Source organism: Plecotus auritus (assembly GCF_963455305.1).
Source record: "Plecotus auritus genome assembly, chromosome: 6".
Taxonomy (NCBI): domain Eukaryota; kingdom Metazoa; phylum Chordata; class Mammalia; order Chiroptera; family Vespertilionidae; genus Plecotus; species Plecotus auritus.
Window position 1 is genome coordinate 77,880,226 of NC_137773.1, and position 20,350 is coordinate 77,900,575.

Consider the following 20,350-nt stretch of genomic DNA (forward strand, 5'->3'; position numbering starts at 1 on the left):
GTGAGCCTAAGTGTAAAATATTTTTAATATCGCCCTTGGTTGTTGGTATTGTATAAATGTTGAGGTCTCCAAGAGCACACTCAATAAACAGAACCTCATTCTCCTGCCTGCATTCTGAAACCTTCTGAGAAGTAAAATAATACAAGCAAAGGTGGAGAGCCTGCTCTGAATCTACTCACCCAACACGGGCCTATTCATGGAACCCCAAGGGAGACGGTCTCACCTGACCGATCTCAGCAGTGGACCAGGGCAGTGGACTGAAGGCCACTTAGGGAAAGCCTCTCCTTGTGGAAATCAGGTGTGAAAAACAACATTCTTGCTTCTCAAGACCATGCAAGTAAACTGTCTGGCGTGATTCATGGCATGATGTGGGGGAAAGCTTTCGCATTTGCATTTGGAGAAGAGGGTCTGTACCCCAGCTCTGGCTCTGGCAGGTGGTGCAGAGTCGGTGGTGCCTGGATTCAAATCCCCACCCCACCAGTAACTAACCATGTGACTTGGTCAGGGGTTTTCAGTCCGAGTTCTCTTGGGTCAGACGGCCTGGTTTGAATACCAGATCTGCTCCTTCCATGCTCTGGCCTTACATAATGTGTGAATCCTCTCTTGGCCCCCACTTTCTCATTGGGGCTACCTTGTAGGGTTTTTGTGGAGATCACATGAGTTCATGCATGGGCAGAATTTAAAACAGTGTCTGCACATAGTAAGTATTCAATAAGTGTAAGCCACTATTATTAAATAAACTAGAGGCCCAGTGCACAAATCCGTGCACCAGTGGGGTCCCTCAGCCTGGCCGGCAATCAAGGCCTATCAGGGGGCCGGCTGGCTGGGGGGAGGGACCCTAGGAGGTTGGCTGTGAGAGCACACTGACCACCAGGGGACAGCTCCTGCATTGCTTGGGCTTTTATATACATAGATAATCCAAATAAAGAACTTGGGCCCTAACCGGTTTGGCTCAGTGGATGGAGCGTCAGCCTGCGGACTGAAGGGTCCCAGGTTCGATTCCGGTCAAGGGCATGTACCTTGGTTGCAGGCACATCCCCAATAGGGGGTGTGCAGGAGGCAGCTGACTGATGTTTCTCTCTCATCGATGTTTCTAACTCTCTATCCCTCTCCCTTCCTCTCTGTAAAAAATCAATAAAATATATTAAAAAAAAAAAAGAACTTGGCACTTCATAAGCATCCTATATAATAAAAGCCTAATATGCAAAGCGACCAAACAGCAGAATGACCAGTTGCTATGACACGCACTGACCACCAGGGGGCAGATACTCAACACAGGAGTTGCCCCCAGCCCTCAGGCCCCAGGCCAGCCAACACGGGTGCCAGCAGGGGCCCCCAATTGCCCCACCAGTCTCCCCACAGATCAGCCCTGATCGCCGGCCAGGCCTAGGGACCCTCCCCAGGCACAAATTTCATGCATGGGTCTAGTCTGACTATAATTATTCATTGTGCCTCAATTGACTCACCTACAAAGTGGGAATAACAATATTTCTTTCCCAGTGTATGAGAAAATGCTGAGTGAAATGCTACATGCGAGTTAGTCCATTTCATTTAAATGTCTAATTTTACAAACATCTGTTATCCTTTTCCCAAGTGATGCTGTGTTAAAATGATGAGGCTGGTTACAAAACTGGACAACCTGCCAAGAATGGGGCCCAGGAGATGAGGAAGTGGCAGGGGTGGGAGCCAACTCCGTTTCTTCCTGACACCACCTCCTGGCAGCCCAGCCAGCTCTGCCACACTGGCTTTCAATAGAGCCCTTTCAAGAGCAGATCTGAAAAGTGTGCTTTTTACAAGTCCCCTGAAGAGGTCAGAGCTTTGACCACAGAGCTGCAAGCGGCCATGGAGAGCACCTGTTCGGCCTGGGGTCGTTTTGGAAGGGACCAGCAGACACACATCTCAAGTGCTCCCTGCACCAGCTGTGCTGATCTTCGCCTCTCAGAAGGAAGCGTGCAGACAGAGAGGCTGCAAAAAGACATGGACGGGGACTCGGGAATCCCCAGACTGGGCAAGGTCCTGGCCCTGCCTTTATACACGCGGGCATCTTGAGTGAATCAACTCACCCCTCTACACCTCAATTTCTCCATCTGTAATGGGCATGTCATTGCCCTGCCTTCCTCCCAAGTGGACTGGACCTCCTACTAAATGGTAAATTTAAATGCTTGTGTCTGAAGTATTTCACAAACTTGGGTGAAGTACTCCCCCAGCTCCCAGGCTCCTCCCTGCCAACTTAGGCAGCAGGCACAACCCACCCTGCCCTCCAGAGCCTGCATAGAAAATGCTGGGAAACTCAAGTCCTGCCTCCATCATCATCCCAATAAGTGTCCCCTCTCACTGCATCCCACTCTACCATTAGAGCCTCCTCAGACATACTAAATTGTCCCAGGAGCGTAATTCAGGGTTCACTTCCTCCCCATTCATTCACTAAACTAACAGTGTGAACACATACTGCATGTGTCCAGCCCCATGCTGGCTCTGAGGACATAGAATAAAAATGGCCTCCTCCAAAAATTTTTTAAAAAAAGGGGGCGGGGGAGGGGCCTCCACCACCAAGGGAAGACAATCGGCTCACCAGGCCAAGCGTGGTCAGGGCAACAAAACAAAGTGGGTCTCTAATCATGGGGAGGGTACACCATCTGGCCTCAAAGGCCAGGACAGGCTGCCCAGAGGAAGGGCCCACACAGAGTTCTCAAGATGAGCAGGTCCTGCCCAGCAAAGGAGGGTGGGAAGGGCATGCCAAGAGGAACAGCCTGTGCAAAGAGGCAGGAGAGAGGGGAGACCAAGGTGGGGGAAGCCATCTCCCTATCTGAGTGGGGGGTGGGGGGTTCCATTCAGAGAATGGGGAGCATGTCCATCTCCAGGGAATGAGGATAGAAGGTGCTCAGAGCAGGGGCAGCCAAACTGAGAAGCCACCAGCTGAAAATCTGACACCCGGGCTCCATGTCGGGTCAAAATTTCAGGACCTGTCCCCCAAAATAAGGCTCTTTTGTCTGGCCAGTGTGGCCCAGTGGTTGAGCATCACCTGGTTGCAGGTTCGATCCCCAGTGGGGGGTGTGCGGGAGGCAGCCGATCAATGATTCTCTCTCATCATTGATATTTCTATCTCTCTCCTTTCCTCTCTGAAATAAATTTTAAAAATATTTTTTTCAATAAGGCTCTTTTTTTTTTTCCCTTTGCCTCTTATCTTTATAAATACCCTCCCACATCCCCTCAGCTGAGACCAGGTCAAGCTTCCAACCTCTGAGTCTTTCCTTCCTCAGGGTTCACCCCTGTTCCCTCAGTCAGGGATCCATGGTCCCCTACCCCCAGACACACATCGCTGCCCCCTCTCAGGTCTGTGTCTGCAGCCACATCTGAGACACAGGCGTCCCGAGGACAGGCAGACGTGTGGGGAAACCATGGGGAAATCAAGGGTTGGGGCAGGAAAGGAAAACAGGAAAGTAGAGGTGATAAGGAAAGAGTTCCAAAGGAAATGGAATAAGTTTTTAAAAACAGCAAGTTTGGGGAAATCCTGGCCTGGAGAGCAAGCAGTCGCTGGTCATCAGGATGAGAGCAGAACTGGCCCAGAAATGCCCTTTGACCCAGGGCAGGGAAGGAAGATGCATGTGTGTGCTGCTGGGAGGGACTCCTCTAGGTGCCTGGCCCATTCATTCATTCCATTCGGCGTTTATAGAGGGCCTATTTCTTTTATTTTTCGCACAGTTTCAAATCTGGCAGGTCCCCCTGGGCTGAGGTGGCTGGGGAGCAGCTAGGCACACTCCTGCCTCGGGGCCATTGTACTTGCTTTTCTCTCTGGCTGAAAAGTTCTTCCACAAACATTCGCATCACTTCTTTCCTCATCTTCTTTGGGTCTTTAGTCAAATGTCACCTTCTCCATGATGCCTTTCCTGACCATCCTATTTAAAATGACAGTGACAGCCCTAACCGGTTGGGCTCAGTGGATAAGAGAGTTGGTCCTCAGACTGAAAGGTCCCAGGATTGATTCCTGTCAAGGGCATGTACCTCGGTTACCAGCTCCATCTCCAGTAGGGGGCGTGCAAGAGGCAGCTGATCAATGTTTCTCCCTCATAGATGTTTCTGACTCTCTATACCTCTTCCTTCCTCTCTGTAAAATCAATAAAAATATTTTTAAAATATATTTTATTGATTTATTATTTTTTTACAGAGAGGAAGGGAGAGAGATAGAGAGTTAGAAACATCGATGAGAGAGAAACATCTATCAGCTGCTTTCTGCACACCTCCTACTGGGGATGTGCCCGCAACCAAGGTACATGCCCTTGACCGGAATCGAACCTGGGACCCTTGAGTCCGCAGCCCGATGCTCTATCCACTGAGCCAAATTGGTTAGGGCAAAAATATTTTTTAAAAAATAAAATAAAATTACAGTGAGAGCCACCGCCCCCCCCCCCCCGACCCCCCCTTCAAAAGCTCCCATCTTTATCTTCCCAGGCCAGCCCCTAACATTTATAGAGCTTGGAGCAGGAGTAAAAATGGTGGTGTCCAAAGTATTGCCCACCCCCTTTCTCCTCCCACCCCCATTTCCACCTGGCACCTCAAGAGGCTTCACACATACATGTGAATTTTCCCTGCAAGTATGCACAGCTCAGGCTTAGGGTACATACACCTGTGCTGTGCTGCATTCCACGCCCTGAGGTCAGACCCAGGGGAAACGCATGCAAGCCCTTGATGTGGACTCAGCCATTGGGCAGGAACATTTAAAGTCTTGGGTAACCAGAGAGTGATCTAGAAAAGGGGGTTCAGGCTCCCAGGTTCATATCCCCTTGGCCTGGCAAAACCCTCACCGTGGAGGAAGACTAGGGTGGGTGTTAGTGCAAGGGTTCCTCCTGCCCAGGTCTAAGGATGGGACTGCCCCTTCTCTATTTTTCTCCAACTGATGGACTATATATTTTACTAATTTATTTGGCTTATTGTCTTATTCCCTCCAGTAAAATGTAAACCTCAAAAATGGCAAGGATTTGGTATATTCTCTGCACTTATAACAGTGCCTGCCACATAGTAAGCACTCAATAAATATTTATAAAATAAATAATAGATTTGAGAAGTTTGAGATGCCAGGATAGAAGCTAGGCTGTGGATCCCTTGTCTTCACAAAACTTCGTTGTACAAAGGGCTTCTGGCAGCAAGAATGATCGACATGGTGCCAGACTCCTTCTCAAGTCTACAAACCCTAGAGAAAAACTATGAGTGTTACTCCTTTAGGATATGCTAAAGCTTGGCCAGTGTGGCTCAGTGATTGAATGTCGACCTATGAACCAGGTCAGGGTTCAATACCGGGTCAGGGCACATGCCTGGGTTACAAGCTTGATCCCCTATAGGAGGCCTGCAGGAGGCAGCCAATCAATGATTCTCTCTCATCATTGATGTTTCTCTCTCTCCCCCTCCCTCTCTGAAATAAGAAAATATATATTTTAAAAAATAGAATATAACTAAAAAATACAATAATGTGTTTTAAGTATTGTGTGATATTTATTTCCATATGCAGGGTTGGGCAAAAATAGGTTTACAGTTGTTCATATGGAAAATAACATAATAATTCATAAATAATAATACAAGAATAAACTGTGTTTTGCATATTCACAACTGTACTCCTTGACTGAACTTTAGACTCCTCTGAGTCCTCCTCTTGACTAGGCCTCGACCGGGGCCCACTATGTCTTCAGGCCCTTAACCTGGTTTTAGGAACAATCCTGCTAAGTCAGTTTAGGGAGAATCCCCCTAAACTTGATATTTGGTCACCTTGATAAGTGATCATCCTGGATGATCAAGGTCCTCACACTTAACACTTGTATCTGAGTCTTTGCTTGGCCTGCCTGAAGAATCCTGTTGGATCAGTTTAGCAAGAATTCCCCCTCCCTTATTGTCTTCGATCTCTCTCTCTCTCTCTCTTTTTGTTAATCCTTACCTGAGGGTATTTTTCCATTGATTTTTAGAGAGAGTAGAAGGAAGGGGGAAGAGACAGAGAAACATCAATGTGAGAGAGACACATCAATTGGTTGCCTCCGGCGCACACGCCCCAACCAGGGCTTGGGATCAAGCCTGCAACCAGAATCGAACCCATGACCCTTCAGTCTACAGGCTGATGCTCTATCCACTGAGCAACACTGGCTGGGCTATTGTCTTCTCTTAGTCATGTTTCATCCACTGACCTCCACCTGATCCTTGGCTGTAAATCCCCACTTGTCTTTGTTGTACTTGGTGCTGAGCCTAACCTCTCTCCCCTACTGCTATGGTCATGACCCCATTGCATTATTCTTGAATAAGAAATTTTAACAAGTGGCAGAATAATTTCTCTTCAACAGTTAGGAAAACAAAAATCTATCAGTGTCCGCATCCTCAAAGAGTTTCTCAGTCAAGTGGGAAAGTCAGATGCATAAACCAATAGCCAATTGGAAGGTAAGTACTGTTATAAAACTATGGTCAAGGTGTTATCAACACCCAGTGAGCGCAGTTATGACTGCCTGTGTGAATCAGAGTCCTGTGGGGCAGGGAGTGACATGGTTTGGACTTTGAAGGGTGAGTAGGAGTTCCTGCTTTCTGGAAGCTCAATAACGAGCTGCAGAAGCATCACTTTTGCACATTGAAGATGGTTAATATATATGATCTTATGTTTGTAAAGTACGTGAATTTGCACAGAAAAAAACTAAGTCTAGAGAAATATAATAATGAAAATTAAGTTAGAAATAGTAGTAGTTATATCAGAGAAGTGAGATAAAGGATGAATCTTTAAATTTTCTCTTTTTTCCCCCTAAAGCAGCACATATATTGATTGACATTTTAGAAAACATTAAGATAATTAACAGACCAAATCCACACATTCAACGTGAGCTTTTGGTCCTGGAGCCTGGGTGGCAGATGTCCTGGGAGGCTTGGGAAGTGAGCAGATTTAGGCCCAGTGAGATGGGGGAGATTAGGCTGGGGGAGAGTTGGCTGGTGGGGCGGAGGGGAGGGGAGTGGGTTGGTGGAGGGCGGGGGAGTGGGCTGGGGGAGAGTGGGCTGAGGGAGAGTGAGCTGGGGGAGATTGGGCTGGGGGAGAATGAGCTGGGAGAGGGTGAGCTGGGGGAGATTGGATTGGGGAGAGTGAACTGGGGGAGAGTGGGCTGGGGGAAAATGGGCTGAGGGAGAGTCAGCTGGGGGAGAGTGGGGTGGGGGAGACTAGGCTGGGGGAGAGTGGGGTGGGGGAGGGTGGGCAGGGGGAGAGTGGGCTGGGGGAGGATGGGGAGGGTGGGCTGGGGGAGGATGGGGAGGGTGGGCTGGGGGAGACTGGGCTAGGGGAGGGTGGGCTGGGGGAGAGTGAACTGGGGAAGAGTGGGCTGGGGGGAAATGGGCTGGGGGAGACTAGACTGGGGGAGAGTGAGGTGGGGGAGGGTGGGCAGGGGGAGAGTGGAAAGACGCCTTCCACGCCAAGGGAATGACACCACAAATGGTGTGGAGGTGGGAAATTAATGGTGGGAAGGTTTCGGGGGCCAGTGAGCCCACCTGCCTGGGTAGAGAGTCGTTGGAGGTAAGCCTGGAAGAGTAGGCTGAGGCCACCCTACGGGATCTGGAATTGCAGGCACAGACTTTTGTCCTCTAGCCTAGAGGGTCAGGGGCCCTGCAGCAGGGCTTGGAGAATGCAGCCCATCAAGGAGGTTCTGTTTTCTGGGGTGAGACTTCTCTTCCCCATTACAGATGATACGATGCTCACAAGTGGCACATTTGTGTCTGGATCCCAAGTCTCTAGACTGCACACATTGGTCATTCAGCAGCCAGACAAACACCTGGGATGTCCAAAAAACTGAGGCCTTTAATGACAAAGGAGGAGAAGAAGGGAAGAAGGGGAAGGGGACGGGAAGGGGTGGGGAGGGGGAGGGGAGAAGGAGGAGGAGGAGGAGGCAGGAATGACCAGGGAAGCCTGGAGAGAAGAAGAGGTAATCCTGATCTGTGAATGAGCTGCAGGCGAAGGGAGGGTTCCAGACTGACCTCAGGACAGGGCTTCCCCCAGGCACAGCCCTGGGCATGAATCCCACTAAAAGGGCGACCGGGAAAAGGAGAAAAGCTTAGGTCACAACATCAGACGCCTGGGAGGTGGCTCCAGCTGGCACGCGAGTCGCCTTCGTCCTCCTTGGGGAGAAGGCCCCGCCCTGCCTGGGATGGTTTCCACCCAATAGGACCGGATCCGGCTGAAGTGGGGCTCTGCCCACTGGAGGAGACTGGGCTGGGGGAGAGTCTCCCAGAGCATCCCTCACTTACTCTTGGGCATGGCTACTGTTCTCCAGGTTGGCCGCAGGATGGCGCTGTCGGCATTAACAGAGGGTACCACTGGGTTCCGCCGTCGCTGGAAGGGTGGACTACTAGTAAGAAGTGACGTAGGTCCAGGAGCTTGGCGGGGCTGGTTCATGGAAGACCAAGGCTCATGGTGACTGCAAGGGACCCACCTGCAGGCCTGGATTTGAAACAAACACAAACTCTGGGCGCCAGCTCTCGCTGGTTTCAGGGAGAATCTGCATAAAGTGATAGGGCAGGAATGAGAGCTGCCCATTTCACAGTCCAGGAAACTGGCCCATTGAAATTATAGGACTTACTCAAGTTTATTTAGCACCAAAGTCCAGTAAACACAATTGTTTCTCTTTTTGTTGTTTATTGCACAAACATGCACTGTCCATAAAAAATAAAAATGGGAAGGGGGGTTAACAGAGAAACGAGAGAAGACAGGCCTGAACCATGATGTCAGAGGTATGTGGGAGCTCACAAGGAGGTGACGCTAGAGCTTGCTCTGGGATTGACTCCACCAAGGTCTTGCTGGCCTGGAGAAGGGGCCCTGGCTGTACTACTCCCAACCTGTCAGAACATCAGTTTGTTTTGCTGTAAAATGGGAACAATGACCAATGCCGTGCCCATCTCAAAGGGAAGGAATATAATAAGCAAGGACATGCTTTTAAACTGTTGCATGCTCAATAAGCGTAAACAATTATTAATATCCTAATCACTGCAAAGTCATTACCCAGGGATCCACAAAACCTCTCTGAGGTGGCAGAGCAAAGACCACCAAACCCACACTCCTGGCTGCTTCTACTTTACACAGACATCAGTTTGGAGATGGGATTCATCTGTGCTGTTTACACTTTGCAGACAAATTTCCTGGTAAATAATATGTCTGTAATTTGAGGGCATTTCAATCTGGAGCCATAGGAGGGCTGGAACCAGAGTAGGAAGAGGTGGCCAGACTCAATGGCATTCCAGGTCGCATGGGCCTTATTTCAGAAGTTATGATGCCATAAGATGCCTGCCAACCTCGTTTCCCCCACCCTCTTTACTGCATTTGCCCAGGTCCTGACAATGCCCCACCACCATCACCACCAGACTCATGGCCATGACAGCTGGCCATAGAAGTCAGAGGAAAACCAGACAGGGCCCACTGTCCCTGTGTGAATAACTCACATGTTTATAACCCTCTCTGTACTTTGCATTTCACTCACTCAGAAAATATATAGCCCAATTTCAACAATAAGCAAAAGGCTTGAGTAAACATTTTACAAAAGAAGATATATGAATGACCAATAAGCACATGAAAAGATGCTCAACACCATTACTCACCAGGGAAACGCAAATTAAAACCACGATGAGTTGCCACTGCACACCCACTGGGATAATGTGGAACAACTGGAACTGTCACCTACATATGACCTAGCCATTCCACTCTTAGGTATTCACCAACGAGAAATTAAACTATTCATTCCCACAAAGACTTGCACTTGGATATTCATATCACCTTTCTTTATATTAGCCAAGGGATGGGAACACCAAATTGCATTGGCAGTGGATAAACAAACTGTGGTCTATCTATTCAATAAATGCTATTCAGCAATAAGAAATAAATAAATAAATAAAGACTGGCATGGAGGGTGTTGCTCAGTGGTTGAGTGTCGACCTATGAACCAGGAGGTCACGGTTCAATTCCCGGTCAGGGCACATGCCTGGGTTGCAGGCTCCATCCCCAGTAGGGGGCCTGCAGGAGGCAGCTAATAAATGATTCTCTCTCATCATTGATGTTTCTCTCTCTCTCTCGCCCCCTCCCTTCCTCTCTCTGAAATCAATAAAAACATAATTTTTTAAAAAAAGGAACAGTCCGGATGGCATGGCTCAGTGTTTGAGTATCAACCTATGAACCAGGAGGTCATGGTTTGATTCCCTGTCTGGGCACATGCCCAGTTGCGGGCTTGATCCCCAGTGTGGGTTGTGCAAGAGGCAGCTGATCAATGATTCTCTCTCATCATTGATATTTCTATCTCTCTCTCCCTCTCTATTTCTCTCTGAAATCAATAAAAACACATTTTAAAAAACTAACCCTTAGGAAAAAAAGGAACAAACTATTGATACACATAACAATATGGGAGATTGTCAAAATCATTGTGTTGAATGAAAAAGCCACACATAAACTAGAATACACCACATGGTTCCATAATATAAAATTCTTGAAAATGAAAACTAAAACTCTATAACAGACAGCATATCAGTGATTGCCTGGGTACAAAGGAAGAAGTAAGGATGGATTTACAAAGGAGTGTAAGTAACCTTTTGAGGGTGATGGAAATATCCATTATCTTCATTATGGTGAGGTTTTCATCGATGTAGGCATATGTCAAAAGTTATCAAATTATACTACACATATATGTAGTTTACCACAAGTTAATTATACTTCAAGTAGTTGTTTAAAAATGCATTAGAACATCAAAAATTATGAATGTAGTTGCTTGAAACACATAAATCAAGAAAAATCCACAAGTTTAATAATAATGATCAAGGAAGAGAAATAAATCCAAGGCAATAAAAAAAACCACATTCATTTGTTCTATTTGAGGTGACTATAAAACCAATCCCTTACTTTGAAATTTAATCATTAAAAGGGAAGGAATTAACATTTACTTTACTTTTCCATTGCAAACTATATTTTAGTTGATGATGAAGCTCTACTTTTTAGAAAAATGCTAGCTAGTTAATAAACCTAAAGGATTGATTGGATTGGAAAATTATTATTTTCCTATCTTTATAAGCTTGCTGATTCCATCAAGGATTATTCCTTAATGTTGAAACTATGAAGTAAATTATAAGGGGGAAACCGGGCATTTGTGAAATATCAGAGTAACACCCAAACATAACTTTGTAGCTACAAGGAGAGTAAGAGACCTGCCCAAGAGAATGAACAGCTGTCAATTCCTAATCCAGGAGTTAATGTCAACACTGAAAGAGAACTGTTTCTCTACTCCCAACACCTCTGACACCAAATGTGGAGGGTTTTTACCTACACCAACCAATTCTCCAATTGTCTGTGGACACCAACTGGGGATCCCACAATTTAATTCAGAACCCGCAGGTTAGGAGCTCAGTCCCAGAGGACCGCCCACCCCCCCCCCCCCCTCAACTTCAGATGCTAATTGCAAGTCCAGGCCTCCTGTACTTCTGACCAACCAATTACAAATCAGGGGTTCCCCTCCCCAGGTTTAGTAATTTGCTAGAATGGCTCACAAGACTCAGGGAAAGATTTGGTTACATTTTCTGGTGTAATACTATTATTGAGTATATTGGGAAATGTTCTTTTTAAAAATATATACACTAAATGTTTTAAATGTTTAATTCATCAAATACCCGTCTCCCCGCCCCCAATTACTATCTCTATTTATGTTGATTCTTTCCAATGTTCACATTATCAGTGAGAAAATCTCTAGTCCCATTTTTATTATAAAATTATGAAAACCTAAAAACTTTATGCTTTAAGAGTCTGGAACCCAGTTAATAATATGCAAATGCTATCTCTGTATTGTTTTTTTTTAGCAGCCAGCACCAACATTCCACAGTGTTGGATAACATGCAATATGGTACTCAACCTCAAAGATGGCCCCCAATAATCCTGCCTCCCAGTATTCGCTCGCTGTCAAACCCTCCCATATTGAATAGGACTGGTGTTTGCAACCAATGGGATCCTACAGAAATTATTATATGGCTTCTGAGGCAAAGTCATAAAGGATAGTGCCACTTCTGTCTTGCTCTCTCATGAGTCACTCACTCAGGGAAGCTGGCTGTTATGTTGTGAGGACACTCAAGCAGACAAGGCCTCCTGCCAACAGCCAGCACCACCTTGCCTGCCGTGTGAGTCAGCCATCTTGGAAGTAGATCTCCAGGCCCAGTCGAGTCCTCAGATGACAGCAGCCCCTAGCCAACATTTTTTTTTTAATATTTTTTTATTGATTTCAGAGAGGAAGGGAGAGGGGTAGAGAGAGAGAAACATCAATGATGAGGGAAAATCACTGATCGGCTGCCTCCTGCATGCCCCACACTGGATCAAGCCCTCAACCCAGGAATGTGCCCTGACCAGAAATTGAATCGTGACTTCTGGGTTCATAAGTTGACACTCAATCACTGAGCCATGCTGGCTGAGCCCCAGACAACCACTTCAGTGGGATTCGTTGAGCCAGAACAGCCCAACTACAACTGCTCCCAAATTCCTAATCCATAGAAACTATGAGATCGTAAATTATTGTCATTGTTTCAAACTACTGAGTTTTGGGTAATCCGTTGCTCATCAAAAAGTAACAAATACAAGTAGTAGGCAAAAGCACTGAACATGAGACAAAACTGAGTTTCAGTTCCTGCCCTTCTATTTATCGCTGTGTCACTTGACTTTCTAAGCCTAGTTTTTGCCTTAGTCAGCTTGGGCCACTTTAACAAGAATACCATAAACTGGGTGGCTTAAGCAAAACACAGTTGTTTCTCACAGCCCTGGAGTCTGGGAAGTCCAAGATCAAGGTGCCGCTGATGCCGAGTCTGGGGAGAGCCTACTTCCTGGCTTGTAGAGCCGCCTGCTCACTGTGTCCTCACACGGCAGAGAGCACCGGTCCCTTTCTCTTCTGATAAGAACACTAACCCCATTAGCGGGGAAAGACTTTCCAAACCTAAAGAAAGGTTTCAAGAGTGTCTTATGAGCCAAGGGTTTAGGGATTAGTCCCAGAAGTCAAATCTCAAGCGACTGAGATCATGATCTGGAAAAATAGCAGTTTTGCAGCTTATTTGATACATCAGAATCAAAGGAGACCTAAGGAAGGTTACATGAAACCCATTAGTGGAAGTTTAAGGAGGTGGGAGAAAGCAAAGCAGGGAAATCTCCGGGATTGGATAAAAGTAACATAGAGAGAGACATGCTTCCTTTACATTGATGGGTGCAGAACAGTTAACATTTCCCATGCATAGTTTACAGAAGTATCTGGGTAAAAGATAACAAGGAGAAATGTTGGGGTTGTCTCGCCCCATAACAGGGTCTGGAGAAGAGATTATCTGACATTTTAAGTATGTTATTCTAGAATCTAGATGGACAGGGTTTGTTTGGGGTAGAGATTAATCTCTCAGATAGGCCTTGGGGCATGACTTCTCACCACAATTTACTCAGTTAAGATTTTTTTTTTTAATGATGGAAGCTTCCCCTGTGACTACTTTGAGTTCTTGAGCCTGTCAGGCTTGCTAAGTCGCCCTTTTTGTCACACCATCATGGGGCCCCACTCTCATGACCTCATTTAACTAGTCATCTTCCAAAGGCCTCACTTCCTTTAGCATCTGTTGGGCTTTAGGGCTTCAACATAGGAATTTGGAGGAGAAAATAAACATGCAGTTCATATCAACTTGCCTCGAGTTTGTTCAAAGGACCAAGGTGAATAAAGCACCTGGTGCAGGGCTAGGCCCAGGGAAGAGACTCACCAAATGCTGGTTGTCTTCTCTAACCACACTTTCGCATCCTCCCACTTAGCAATCTTCTCCTGTCACATGAACTCGGAACACCTACCTCCCGGGGGACTCAGATGGGAGCGTGTGTTTGCAGAGGCTTTGGAAACTCAAGTCCTCCCCAGGTGCTGTGGTTAGCAGTTAAGGGCCTATCTCAGGATACAGGTGGCTTCCTCTATCGGAGGGTCAAATCAGGGGTCCACGGGGAGTCACTGGGGTCATGTGACTGTGGATGGACAGCCGTAGAGAAACTCCTCCCCACTGCTGACATCGGGCCCACACTCCAGCTATTGCCAAAGAGCTGGGGCATGATAAAGCTCAAACTCCGAAGTACAGGAAGGCATGTGATTCCACAGTCAGGAGACACTGAGTGGGCTGAGACCCAGAGAGGAAGCAAAAGTCCAAGAATAACGATGAGCTCTGAGGAAACACCAGGAGTTTCACTGAGCTGTGAAGTCTGTGGCTGGCACTGAGCAGTCCAGTGCCCCCCACCCCCATCCATGTTCCTGAAATAGGAACAGGCATGGGGGTGCTCAGACAAATCACGTCCTCACAGCAGGTGGGGAAACAGGCAAACTGGGGAAGAGAAAGAGAAAACAACCATGACTTGGTCAAAGGATGCTTGCAAGTCCCTATTTGCGAAAGTTTTGTTCTGAAAATTTTGCCTCAAAATCTAGATTTCTCCCCCTCACCCCCCACCTCATTCCTTTATTACAAAATACCTAAATAAAGCCATGAATGAATACATTTTTAAAAATATTTTTTTATTGATTTCAGAGAGGAAGGGAGAAGGAAAGGGAGGTAAAAACATCAATGATAAGAGAGAATCATTGATTGGCTGCCTCCTGCACGCCTCCCACTGAGGATCGAGCCAGCCACCCAGGTATGTGCCCTGACTGGGAATCAAACGGTGACCTCCTGGTTCATAGGTCGACACTCAATCACTGAGCCACCCTGGCCAGGCTGAATGAATACATTTTAAGAGCAAGCTACACATCCATGACAGCAAATGAAGTACACATATAAATCAGCATGTGAGAATATTAGGTATATGATATTGAATCAAACTCAGACACATGAACATGCTAATAAGCCTCAAAATAAATAGAACCACACAATTATCATGTGCAGCTTCATTATTAACATCATACTATATTAAAAAAGCAAAACAGTGACAGTATAGTCAGTTTTGAATAGTTGTTATCTCCGGGAGGGAGGGAGGGAGGGAGGGAGGGAGGGAGGGAGGGAGGGAGGGAGGGAGGGGATAGCTAGGGGGAAAGTATTACAGTTGATGTACTTTTCTGGCTAATATTGTTCTTCTTATGTTGGGTAGTGAGGTCACAAACATTCCATAACCTGCATGTGTCTCACATGCTCTCTTAGAACCTGGATTTCTTTTCCTTAGTTTCCTATCAAAATCTCTATACACATAAAAATAAACCCATGAAGAACTTGTGAATAATTAAAAGGTAGAAAACCCTGCACAGTCCTGCCATGCTATTTGTATTTCGGGCTTCGTTTTCCCTATGCAGAAGGTTCCTTCTTAACCTAGCTACACTCATACTGTACATACTTCTGCTTTCAGCTCTTAACATTGTGTCATAGGCAGTTTTCCAAATGATCTAATATCTTCAGAAGCGTCCTTCTTTGTGGCCACATCATGAAATATCTATAGTTTTCTGTACAGTATATTTGAGCTTAAAAGAAAATAAACATGCTGTTGTATTCATCTTCTAGGGCTGCCATAACAAATTACCACAAACTGCATGGCTTAAAAAAATAGAAATGTAGCCCTGGCCAGTTTGGCTGAGTGGATAGAGCATCCGACTGAGGGGTCCCGGGTTCGATTCCGGTCAAGGGCATGTACTTTGGCTGCGGGCACATCCCCAGTAGGGAGTGTGCAGGAGGCAGCTGATCGATGTTTCTCTCTCACTGATGTTTCTAACTCTCTATCCCTCTCCCTTCCTCTCTGTAAAAAATCAATAAAATATATTTTTGAAAAAATAGAAATGTATTGTCTCATAGTTTTGGAGGACCGAAGTCCAAAATCAAGGTGTCGGCAGGACCTCACTCCCTTCAAAGGATTCAAGAAAGAAGTCTTCTCGCCTCTCTCCTAGCTTGTTGTGACTCCTGGCAATCCTTGGGGTCCTCGGCTTGTAGCTGATCACTCTAATCTCTGCCTCTGTCTTCACATCTCCTTCCCTGTGTGTCTCTGTATGTCCTCCCCTCTTCTTTAAGGACATTAACTGTTGGATTTAGAGGCCACTGTAACCCAGTCCGATCTCAACCTAATTATATCGGCAAAGATTCCTAATAAGGTCATACTCTGAGGTTCTGGATGGACGTGAATTTTGGGGAGATACGCTAGCTGCCTTCTGCAAAAATCTAAAACACCAAAAAACTGACTTTTAAAGAAGACATCAATGGGCTGCCACAAGCCAACCAATTCAGATGTACTGGTTGTGGGCTCTTAATCCATATATTGTAGAAAAATTGCACTGAAAGAAATCTTGGGGATCTGTCCAAACTTCTCATTTCATCAATAAGAAGTTTGAAGTTTGGGGGAGGGGGTGGCATTAGTAAGGTGACTTACCCCAAAAGACTCAAATTTTCAGTTATATTCAAAGAGTCCACCTCAGGCGAGTGTTAATTGGGCCCAAGCTCAAGGAGCTTTTTCAGGATTGTACTATTTATCCACTGCTGAGTAAAAATCAGCACATACTTAGCAGCTTAAAACAACACACATCTATTATCACACAATTCCCGTGGGCCAGGAATCTGGGCATAGCTTTGCCGCATCTCCACTTCAGGGTCTGCTTCAAGGCACTGGCCAAGGTTAAGGTCTTATCTAAAGTGTTCAGCTGGGGAAGGATCCTCCTCCAAGTGCACCAACATGGTTGTCAGCAAGATTCAGTTCCTTTGGGGCTGTTGGACTGGAGGGCTTGAGTTCCCAGCTGGCTTTGGGGGAGAAGCCATTCTCAGTTCCTTGCCTTGTGGACGGAGCTCCCCACAGACTGGGTGACCTAAACAATGGAAACTTATTTTCTCTCAGTTCTGGAGTCTAGAAGTCTGAGATCATCAAGGAAGGTGTGGGAAATGTTGGTTTCTTTTGAGGCCTCTTCTTTTCTGGTACCTACATTTCCTTATCTCATAAGAACACCAGTCAGATTGGATTAGGGCCCACCCTAAAGACCTCATTTTAACTCAGTCACCCCTTTAAAGATCCTATCTCCAGATATAGTCACACTCAGAGATACTGGGGGATTAGGGCTTCAACACAGAAATTTAGAGTGGGGGGTAGGGGGACACAATTCAACCCACAACAGGGACCTAATCTCATTTCAGCAGCCCTTACTATCCTTGGCACTCACCATCAGGCTGCAGCCCCTGAGTCCACCTGACTGAGGAGAGCTCCATCGGCAGCCTCAGAGCTCTTGGGAGACCCTTATAATGGGGGAGAATCCAGGGGCCCAGGGGGATTACTGCATTCTTGCGTTGTGCCATTGCTCTGGTCTTTTTTACTATGCAGATCAACCCACCGCTGGGGTCCACAAGGGATACCTCTGGACAGCTGTTTTCCCTACTCCACAAATTCCCACTCACTCTTCAGGACCCTCTCCCTGACACCCTGGCCCTCCCTTAATGGCTTCTCAATTCCTGTTCCTAAATGCTGCCTCACAGCTCAGCTTCACCCCCTGACCTCCCAGTGACCCTCACACTCAGCAAATCTGAGGGCAGATTCAATCAGGCACAAACCAGTGATTGTGCAGATCTCTTTGAAACAGTGTTCTTCGTTGGAATGCCATGAGGAGACGCCCTCCTGTTTGTACTCCGCTCTGTAGTGGCTTCTTACTGATTCCTCCTTGTATCCCCGACCTCTTAACCTTGGAAAGTCTTCAGTTTCACTTCCAAGACTTGGTTTTTGGCTCCTCTCCATACTTTGGTGAACCCATTTGGTCATGCGGCATTAGACAGCATCTATACACTGATTTACTTACAAATCTCTATCTCAAGTTCGGCTGCTGTGAACTCCAGACTCAGCTCTCAATTCAGTATCTCAGCTTGAATGTTTAATAAAATGTCTCATTCTGGACATGTTCAAAACTAAACTCCTGATCTTCCCCTCCTCCCCGCAAAAAAAAAAAAAAAAAAAAAAAAAAAAAAAAAAAAAAAAAATCCTCCTCTGAAGTCTTTCCCACCTATCTTTATGGTGTGGATGAAAAATGGGGTTCTATGAAAAATAATCTCACAGAGTGATCTGATCATAAATTCCTTACTAGACAGGTCATGGTGGGTAGTCACCATGACCTGTCATATGCACTTTTTAGTAAAAGGTCTATCTTTGCCCTAAGCAAGCCCTGTCCATTGTTTCTATGCATCTAGGTTAACGCATATTTGAAATAAGGGTGATAACCCTCAAGAGAGCACATAATCTTAACTATCCTATAATCCAATCCCTGCCTTGCTTTCTCCCACCTTTAGGTAAATTTCCTTATGTTCTCTCCTTAACTTCAAATGCATAAAAGAAACTGCAAATCTGTCATTCTCTGGAACATTTGAAATCTTGCTCCCCAGCATATGCCATCTGTTTTGATTCAAATAAACTCATAAAAATTCTTTACAGGTTTGAACATTTCTTATATAGACATTGGCAACTCTATTCTTCCAGTTGCTTAGGCCAAAAAATCTTAGAGTCATCCTTGATTCTTCTTTTTCTCTCTCACAGCTCACATCAAATTCATTGCAAGACTTCTTGGCTCTGCCTTCAGCATCTTCCCACTTCTCACCACCACCACCACCCCGTCCCCCTTCCCCTCTCTGCAACCGTCCTGATCCAAGTCACCATCTTCTCTCACCCAGGTTATTAAAGCAGCTTCCTAACTAGCCTCTCTGCTACTGCCCCTACTCTTCTTTTTTTATTTTATTTTTAAATATATTTTTATTATTGATTTCAGAGAGGAAGGGAGAGGGAGAGAGAGAGAGAAACATCAATGATGAGAGAGAATCATTGATCGGCTGCCTCCTGCATGCCCCCTACTGGGAATGGAGCCAGCAATCCTGGCATGTGCCCTGATCTGGAATCAAACCGTGACCTCCTGGTTCATAGGCGGACACTCAACTACTGAGCCACACTGGCCGGGCACCTCCTATTCTTCTTCCTGTCTTCGTCAACACAGCAGTCAGAAGACATCTAGTAAAACCTAAGTCAAATCACAGCACTTCCTTGTTCAAAACCCACCAGTAGCTCCCACAGAGCTCAAAGTAAAAAGCCAGGCACACAAAGTGGAAGGGTAATGACCAGGGGCTAGAGGAAGGGGAGGGAAAGTTAGTGTTTAAGGAGTGAAGGGTTTTAGTTTGGGAAGATGAAAAAATTCTAGAGGTGGGTGATGGTGATGGTTGCAGAATGATGCCAATGTATTTATTACCATTGAACTTACACAAAAATGGTTGAAAAGGTCAATTTTATGTTACCACAATAAAAATAAGTAAATTAGGTAGGTAGGTAGATAGACAGATTTTTTTTTTTTTAAACCAAGGCCCTATGCATTCTAACTCCCTTTTGTTTCCCTGGCTTCATCTCCTACCATTCCCCATCTTACACATTCCCCTTCAGTCATGCAGACCTTCTTACTGTTCTTCACACAAACTAGGCATTCAGGGTTTTTGCATTTGTTAATCTCTCAGTTGAACTGAAGTGCTCGTCCCCAAGTATCTGAATGGCTCAATGGCTCACTCTCTGGAGGGGGGTAAAAGACCTTCTCATGCCATGATATCTAAAATTGCAAACCACGCCGAAACCGGTTTGGCTCAGTGGATAGAGCGTCGGCCTGCGGACTGAAGGGTCCCGGGTTCGATTCCGGTCAAGGGCATGTACCTTGGTTGCGGGCACATCCCCAGTGGGGGGTGTGCAGGAGGCAGCTGATCGATGTTTCTCTCTCATCGATGTTTCTAGCTCTCTATCCCTCTCCCTTCCTCTCTGTAAAATGTCAATAAAATATATTTAAAATTGCAAACCACACCATACACATTCTCTGTCTTATGTTTTCCTACAGCTTATATCATCTGACACAACATATTATTGTTTATGCATCTTTATTATTGTTTGTCTCCTACCACTGCCAGGTGAGTTCAGATTTTTTTTTTAATTTAATAAATCTTTATGGTTCAGATTATTACAATTGTTCCTCTTTCTCCCCCCATAGCTTCCCCCCACCCGGTTCCCACCCCACCCTCTGCCCTTACCACCCCCCCACCACTGTCCTCATCCATAGGTGTACGATTTTTGTCCAGTCTCTTCCCGCACCCCCCACACCCCTTTCCCCCCGAGAATTGTCAGTCCACTCCCTTTCTATGCCCCTGATTCTATTATATTCACCAGTTTATTCTGTTCATCAGGTTTTTTTATTCACTTGATTTTTAGATTCACTTGTTGATAGATATGTATTTGTTGTTCATAATTTTTATCTTTACCTTTTTCTTCTTCTTCCTCTTCTTAAAGAATACCTTTCAGCATTTTATATAATATTGGTTTGGTGGTGATGAACTCCTTTAGCTTTTTCTTATCTGTGAAGCTCTTTATCTG